The following is an 8,897-nucleotide window of genomic DNA, read 5'->3' as shown; positions in this document are numbered from 1 at the left end:
TTGGAGTCCGTCCAGACAAAAAATAAATCGTCGATGTATCTGACAAAGTTTAGTTTTTTCCTGAAAATTGATGTCGCCGTAGATGTGTATTTTCTCGAAGTTTTCCATATATATATTAGCATATGTGGGGGCAGCACAATTTCCCATCGCCATTCCCGATAGCTGTAGAAACCATTCGTTGTGGACTTGAAAGTAGCTGTGATATAACGTGTATACCATTAATTCCATCAGAAAAGATTGCATGGGTTTCTCAATATTGCTGTGTAGTAACGCTTGCTCAATGGCTTCAATGCCGCCTTCATGCGGAATGGATGTATATAGAGAGCTGACGTCAGCTGTGCACAGTATGTATGGATTGTTGTCATCAGTTTGAATAGTAGCCATCTTAGATAAGAAATCAGTTGTGTCCTTAATGTAACTGGTAGCCTTCGTGACAATAGGTTGCAAATAGCGATCTATAAATTTGCCTGTTGGCTCATGGATCGAACCCTTGGTGGATACTATCGGGCGAAATGGAGGATTTTTGAGATCCTTATGTATTTTAGGGCTCATGTGTATAGTGGGGCTCCTCGGGTGTTCAACCAACAAAAAGTTCTTGGTGCGTTCTTGAATAATGTCATTTTGAAAAGGTAGCATGACGATGTCTTTAAGAATGTTCTGGAACTCTCTAGTGGGATTGTTTTCTAATCGCATGTACATAGAAGTGTCTTGTATATGTTCTTGAAGTCGTTGTGTGTATAGAGAAGTGTCCAGAATGACTAAGGCTCCTCCCTTGTCAGCTTTAATGCATTTTATATCTGTTCTGTTGGCTAAAGATTTAAGGGTATCTCGATCCTTGATGGTAAGATTCTGATTTCTAGTGCTCTTATAGAAGTTGATTTTGGCCACATCGTTGTGAACCAGTTTTTCAAATAAATCAATGGATTTATGACTACTAGGGGCCTGGTATGAGCTTGAAGTCCGAAGACCTTTAAGTTGATCAGGTTTTTCACCTGAGGTTGGAGGCACAATATTCTCGAAAAAATGACGCAATCTCAGTTTTCTAACGAATTTAAAGGTGCTCACTTCGAGTTCCAGTTGGTTAGTATATGCTGTGGGAACGAAGGATGTACCTCTTTCAAGTAATTTCACAAATTGACCTCGCACACCAAAAAAGTTATATGATAAACACAGTATCAATGTTCAATCAACATTCGTATTATGAAAAAGGACAAGATTGAAACTGTTCTCCCAAGAAATTTGTTCAAGTCAATTTTCTTCGTTTTATTCTTTCTTTATTTGTTCAAACACTCGCAGATAAAAATAGCCAACGCGTTTCGTCCGAAACCGGACTTCTTCAGGGCTTAGCGCAGTGTACTCTCATGTCGAGCGTTCCATCCATCCTGGCAAGTATGCAAATAATGAGTTTTATGGTTATATCCTTGGCAGATTTAGTAATCATCCATTCATTTGGGATCCAGTAGAGTTAGGGAAACAGTAAAGTATATGCCATAAATTCGGCGTCCTCGTCGTGTCCGTGTGCGGTTGTCTGGTCTCCCGGTCCGAGGTGTTCTAGAGACGATGTTTTTGCGTGGTGGACGAGTCGAGGTGTCACTGCCAGACGATGGACTATTCTTGGGCGGACATCTACGCCCAACGACGACGCAATCGGCCAACCAACATGCAGACCGACACATCATCGTCTGGCAGTGACACCGCGACTCGTCCACCACGCAAAAACATCATCTCTAGAACACCTCAAGAACAAGCAAGTACTTCTACCACTTCACAAATCCAAACTTCTGCGGTTCATTTTTTAGAGTCAGACCCGGAGAACGTCGAAGACTCAGGAGGAGTAAAAACAAAAGAAAAAGAATCAACCGCCCCTACTACACGGAGCAAAGCAATCATCAAGGATCCGAAACCAAAAAATAACACTTAGTAATTAACATCTCTAGTACCACCATCACTCCACATCAAATGAAGTTACTTGAAAGAGGTACATCCTTCGTTCCCACAGCATATACTAACCAACTGGAACTCGAAGTGAGCACCTTTAAATTCGTTAGAAAACTGAGATTGCGTCATTTTTTCGAGAATATTGTGCCTCCAACCTCAGATGAAAAACCTGATCAACTTAAAGGTCTCCGGCCTTCAAGCTCATACCAGGCCCCTAGTAGTCATAAATCCATTGATTTATTTGAAAAACTGGTTCACAACGATGTGTCCAAAATCAACTTCTATAAGAGCACTAGAAATCAGAATCTTACCATCAAGGATCGAGATACCCTTAAATCTTTAGCCAACAGAACAGATATAAAATGCATTAAAGCTGACAAGGGAGGAGCCTTAGTCATTCTGGACACTTCTCTATACACACAACGACTTCAAGAACATATACAAGACACTTCTCTGTACATGCGATTAGAAAACAATCCCACTAGAGAGTTCCAGAACATTCTTAAAGACATCGTCATGCTAGCTTTTCAAAATGACATTATTCAAGAACGCACCAAGAACTTTTTGTTGGTTGAACACCCGAGGAGCCCCACTATACACATGAGCCCTAAAATACATAAGGATCTCAAAAATCCTCCATTTCGCCTGATAGTATCCACCAAGGGTTCGATCCATGAGCCAACAGGCACATTTATAGATCGCTATTTGCAACCTATTGTCACGAAGGCTACCAGTTACATTAAGGACACAACTGATTTCTTATCTAAGATGGCTACTATTCAAACTGATGACAACAATCCATACTTACTGTGCACAGCTGACGTCAGCTCTCTATATACATCCATTCCGCATGAAGGCGGCATTGAAGCCATTGAGCAAGCGTTACTACACAGCAATATTGAGAAACCCATGCAATCTTTTCTGATGGAATTAATGGTATACACGTTATATCACAGCTACTTTCAAGTCCACAACGAATGGTTTCTACAGCTATCGGGAATGGCGATGGGAAATTGTGCTGCCCCCACATATGCTAATATATATATGGAAAACTTTGAGAAAATACACATCTACGGCGACATCAATTTTCAGGAAAAAACTAAACTTTATGTCAGATACATCGACGATTTATTTTTTGTCTGGACGGACTCCAAAGAATCTCTTGAACAATCTCTACTTCACCTCAATTCAAAGGATGAACGCATTAAGCTAACTTGGCAAATTAGCGATTCTGAAATAACATTTTTGGATGTCAATATCAAAATCTCCTCAACAGGCATCACCACGGACCTTCACAGAAAAAGCACTGATCGCAATAACACACTGCATTATCAGAGCTATCATCAAGAGTCCCTGAAGAAGCACTTGCCTTTTTCTCAATTACTACGTGTCAAACGTATAGTGTCTGATGAAGACACCATGAAAACACGCATGCAAGAAATGCATAATCGATTTTTGGATAGAGGATATCCCACAAAAGTTCTATCTGAGGCACAAACTCGTGTGGCACAAATATCACGACAAGAGGCTCTAACTAAACAACCTACTGAGGAACAACAACGAATGATCCTGGTATCAAAGTATTCAACAGTTAGCAACACCTACAAAAGAATCATTCTTAAACACTGGCCTATCCTCCAAGTTGAACCAGACTTTGGTGACATGTTTAAACCTTTACCTTTGTTTGCACACACAAGAAGCAAAAACATTAAAGAGATATTATCCAAACCAACCGGATTAGCTCAAAATTACAAAGGTACCCAGCCTTGCCTCAACTGCAGCCATTGTAACTGTGTTATTAAAGGTAATATCATCCGTCACCCAATGAAAGGCAACGCCATCAAACTACAAGTGAATGGTACATGTGATTCTTGCAACTTAATTTATGCCCTGAAATGCCCGTGCGGCAAACTGTATGTTGGTAAAACAGAAAGAAAAATCAAGACACGTTTGAATGAACATAAATCAAACATTCGACTTAAAAACACTAAATCCAACATAGCCATGCATTTTCTGGAAGCCCGTCACACCATTGCCCAATTGCAATTCATCATTCTTGAAATGGTCAATAAAAAAGAAGGAACTGACAACAACAAACTTTTATTGAAAAGAGAACTCGAATGGATGTTCCGCCTACAGACCCAGAAGCCTTTTGGCCTCAATGATCGCTTTGAATATAGTTGCTACTTGTAATGTGTCAGATTGCGTTATATTGTCTCTTTATTGCTTTTGTTTCATTTAACTTCATCATGTATCATTTCTACCACACATTATTCACCTGATCCTTATCCGCTCCCTTCACATTTTCTCCATTTTAAGATGGCGCCACAAACCCCTTTCATCCTTTATCCGTTTTCCTGTCTATTCCGTTCTGCCTTTTAGTCCTCTTTCTACTTCACGCACTCAGGTCATTTCTTTAAATCTGAATTTCCCGCGCTCAGCGTTTATCACCCGTTCCAATACCAGCCAGTAAACGCTCCGCGTTACATCGAATCTCAAGTAAGTTATTTACCACTTGGTAGTTTACCTTGTTACAACGCTTGTCATTCACGCCCCGATACCGTTAATTTACACTCCCTTTGAGTTGGCACCTCCTATCACTCGTCCCCCCGTTAGCAAACTGAGTCTAAATACCCTCACTCATTGATAGGCACTTTAAATGGTTTAGCTCACTGCAGCGCCCGTCACTCCTCTATTCTTACACCACTTTGTCTTCTTCCTAGCACTCCTTGAGAAAGGGCACCGCCCGAAATGCATCGGAGTGGAGTTATTCACCTTGAATGTTCCTCATTTTGAAAACCATCAGTAATATCGGATTGATATGAATGAAATATTGACCTTGGAAAAAAACCTGATGTTTCAATAAAATTTTGAATGATCAACCATTGAAAGACATTCTTTGTCCAATCGGAGTGCCACAGTGGGGATGTATTTGCATATGCCTATGCATACACAACTTCGTCATGTTCTGTAGTGTTTCAGTCGGAGACACTGCCCACTAGTGCACCCACTACATCATTTAACTGAATTTTGAACTTATTCAACCATTGCAGTGCACCGCCTGTCACTCATTTAAGTCTTCTGTGTGTGCCAGGCCTAAAAGGGGGAGGAGCCTCGACTCACAGAGCCTCCCCCAGGCCCCCTTTGTTGCTCCTGTGCAGGGGGGTCCCCCTGTTCCCTTGCGGGCTGTGCCTGATGGTGCTTCCCCCTACCTCATGATTAATGGGCAGTGTTACCTTTTGTCCCCGGCCACCCCTATGTTGGGGCATGCCCCTCCTCCTTTGCCCAGTGGTGTGGTACAGGGCTGTTTAGATATTGGGGATCCTTCCTCTGCGCTGCCTGGGTTTTCAGTGTCGGGGGGCCCCTTCTGCCAATGAGGTGTTTCTCCCAAGAGACATGTCATCCACCCCCCCCTCTGGTTCCCGGGGCCTCGGTTCCTGGTTTTGTTGGGTCCCCTTCTGGTTTGCCGCAGTCCCAGGGTGCTGGTGTGTTGGGTATGGGCCCTGGGGGGGCGCACTCGCCATCCAACCCGGTGCTTTTCCCAGTCTCTCGTGGGGTGCCCGGTGCATTGCGGGGTGGTTTGGCGGGCAGCTTGGGTGGTGGTCCAGGGTTTGTGCCTGTTTCTGGGTCTTCTGTGGGTGTTCCCCTTGGCTCCGCTGGGGGGGGCATTCTCGCTGGTTCATCTCAGTCTGGCTTGAGCGGCTATAGTTTTCCAGTTGCAGCTCCAGCTGGGCGGCTGTTGGCTGGTTCGAATGGCTTGTGGACTGTCCCTACGGCTGTTTTATGTGGTGGGGTCACAGGAGAGTTATCTGGAGCGGATCTCTCTTCTGCAGCTTTGCGCACAGTGCACTCTAATGACATTGACTGGCAGTTTTACGATGGGGGAGTTGGTGATGGGGCTCTGCCAAGTGGCAGTGCACAAGATTCATTTTCTGGTGATGTGCTACAGTTGGACGTACAGGAGGATGATTTGGAAGAAGGGGAATTAAGGGAGAAGGATATTGGGCTTTTGGCAGCACGGGCCCATCAGGGTGGGGTGGGGCAATTCCCTGTTTCTCGTATCTTGCAGGAGTCATGTGCGGACCACGCAGCGGTACGTGAGGCAGCGGGGAGTCGACCACCTCAAGGGGACCATGTGGCTTTTCATCAGAAGTTGGCCCAGTTGCCAAGAGGTAAGGACGGTTGGTGGTCTGTTTGGAACCCAGGGGAGAGTCTCCCGGCTAAGCGTACCAGATCGATTGGTACGGGTGATGGGGTTATTGAGGAGCGAGTCGCTCTGGCACCGCTGCTTGAGCGGCAGGCGGGTTTGAATGTTCATATTGCAGGGGACGTTTCCGCCAGTGGGCCTGTGCGGTTAGGGGACTCAGCGACTCCTATGCAGCCAGTTGCGGAGGATAGTATCCTTCTCAAGAGATTGCCTTATTCTGGAGTGGGGATGCCTTTAGGGTCTCATCTGTCTGAAAAAACTAAATCTCGAATCTGGAGTGGCGAATTTGTTGATGTGTTTAGGCTCCTCCATCGAGATGTGCAAGCTAAGGAAGGGTCTAAAGAGAAAGAATTGGAGTTGGCTCGGCGGCCTCGAGTCCCGAAGTCTATTGAGAACTGGACGTCAGCTTTCTTAATTTATGCTAGTGTTTATTGCAAGCGTCAGAGTAAGGCGGTTGACATGTTCAAATATGCTGATGTCATCCGTAAGGCCTATAGTTATTTTGGAGGTTTTGCCTGGCTGTCTTACGACGAGGAGTTCCGGGCTCGGATGAGTGCGTTCCCTGAGCGTTCCTGGAGTGAGGTGGATGCGGAGTTGTGGCTCCAGTGGATGGCGTCTGCTCACCCGCCTGCTACGACCCACACGGCTAGCGGCCTGCCGGTGCAGTATCAGCCCTTTAAGTTTCGCCCCGCTCATTCTGGGGCGGGGGTTTGGGGCAGAGGGCAGTCCTCCACTTCTGGGGCGTGCTGGCACTTTAACAGGGGTTCTTGTACCAGGCCGGCATGCAGATACAAACATGAGTGTGCACAGTGCGGGGGACGACATGCCCTCACCCAATGTTTCCCAGGACAGAGTTTTGGAGACCAAGGGAGGGGTCCTGGGGTCAGGGGGCAATCTTCGCACTTTGTATCTAAGGGCTCCTACTCCTATTAAGCTTGGGGTACTTGACTTGTGGTTGGTGGACTATCCTGATTTCGAGGCTGCCAAGACTTTATCCTGGGGTTTCAGAGTCGGTTTCCGGATTGGGTACCAGGGTCCGCGATTGGGAAGGTGGTCTGATAACCTAAAGTCCGCTAAAGAGTGCCCCCAGGTTGTACAGAGGAAGTTGGATGCAGAGCTTGCGGCGGGCAGGATTGCTGGTCCTTTTCTTAGCTGCCCTCTCCCTGATTTGATAGTCTCTCCTCTGGGAGTTGTCCCCAAAAAGGCGGCTGGGGAGTTTCGGCTCATACACCATCTGTCTTGGCCGGAGGGTTCCTCTATCAACGATTTCATTGACCCGGCAGATTCTAGTGTGACCTAGGCTTCTGTAGATGACGCCTTGCGGCTGGTTCGCACAGCGGGTCCTGGTGCCTTGCTGGCGAAGAGTGACATTCAATCGGCCTTTCGGCTTCTGCCCATTCATCCCTGGGATTTTAGTCTCTTGGGCATGCACTTTGGGGGATGTTTCTATGTGGATAAGGTTTTGCCAATGGGCTGCTCGGTGTCCTGTGCCCTATTCGAAACCTTCAGTACCTTTCTGCAGTGGCGCTTCACTTTCATCAGTGGCCACGCTTTGGTTTGTCATTATCTGGATGACTTCCTTTTCATTGGTAAGGGTCAGTCTGGGCAGTGTCAGTTGGCATTAGAGATCTTCCAAGCTATGTCCACGGAGGTGGGTGTCCCTTTGGCGCCGGATAAGACTGAGGGACCGTGTACATCTTTGACCTTTTCGGGGATTGAGATCGATACCCAGGCTATGATGGCGTGCTTGCCTGCTGACCAGGTGCGGGAGATATCTGATTTCATCAGGTTGGTGTTGGGCGAACACAAATTGGAACTTCGGAAGGTTCAGAAGCTTTTGGGGTACTTGAATTTTGCGTGTCGAGTGGTTTGGGCGGTTAGGACGTTTTGTAGACGTCTGGGCCTGTCTCTGTCTGGCACCAGCCTTCCTCATCATCGGGTGCGCATTATCACAGCGGTCCGTGCCGATTTGGGTATCTGGCTGAGTTTCCTCCAGGATTTTAATGGCGTGTCCTTGTTTTTTGCGGACGAGGACATCGTCTGGCAGGTGCAGCTTTCCACGGATGCATCTGGAGCTAACGGCTTCAGCATCTTTTGGGAAGGGCGTTGGTGCGCGGCTGGCTGGCCGGTGCATTGGCGGGAGCAAGGTCGCAGCATAGCATTTTTGGAATTGTTCCCTTTGCTGGCAGCTCTGTACATCTGGGGGGATGAGTTCCAGAATCGTTCTGTGTTGTTCCACGTGGACAATATGGCAGTGGTTGACCTCGTTAACAAGCAGAGGGCACGGGATTTGCGTGTGTTGAAACTCTTGCGTGCTTTCATGTTGCGGTGTTTACAGCTGAATATTGTCTTTAAAGCTAGACATGTTCCAGGAGCCACTAATTGTATCGCTGATGCTTGATCTCGATTTCAGTGGTTGGAATTCCGCAGACTGGCTCCTGGGGCGGATCTAGAACCGACTGCGATCCCACAGTACGTATGGGCCTTGGGGGATTGAGAGTCCAACAGTTGGTTGAGAATTCAGTGGCTGCCTCAACCCGCCGGAGTTATTGGAAGGCTTGGCAGGAATTTTTGCAGTTTGGTGAGGAGTTGGTAGGTCCGGCACGGGCTGTTTTGTCTGATGAACAATTTTTGTTGCATTTTGTTTTGCATTTGGCGGACAAAGGCCTCTCCCACACGACCATTTTGGGTAAGCTGGCGGGGGTATCCTTTTACGGTCAGCTTTGGTGGGGGAGGGATCCTGTTGGGGGGG

Source organism: Lissotriton helveticus, chromosome 12, assembly GCF_964261635.1.
Source record: "Lissotriton helveticus chromosome 12, aLisHel1.1, whole genome shotgun sequence".
NCBI classification, from domain to species: Eukaryota; Metazoa; Chordata; class Amphibia; order Caudata; family Salamandridae; genus Lissotriton; species Lissotriton helveticus.
This window is presented reverse-complemented; position numbering follows the sequence as displayed.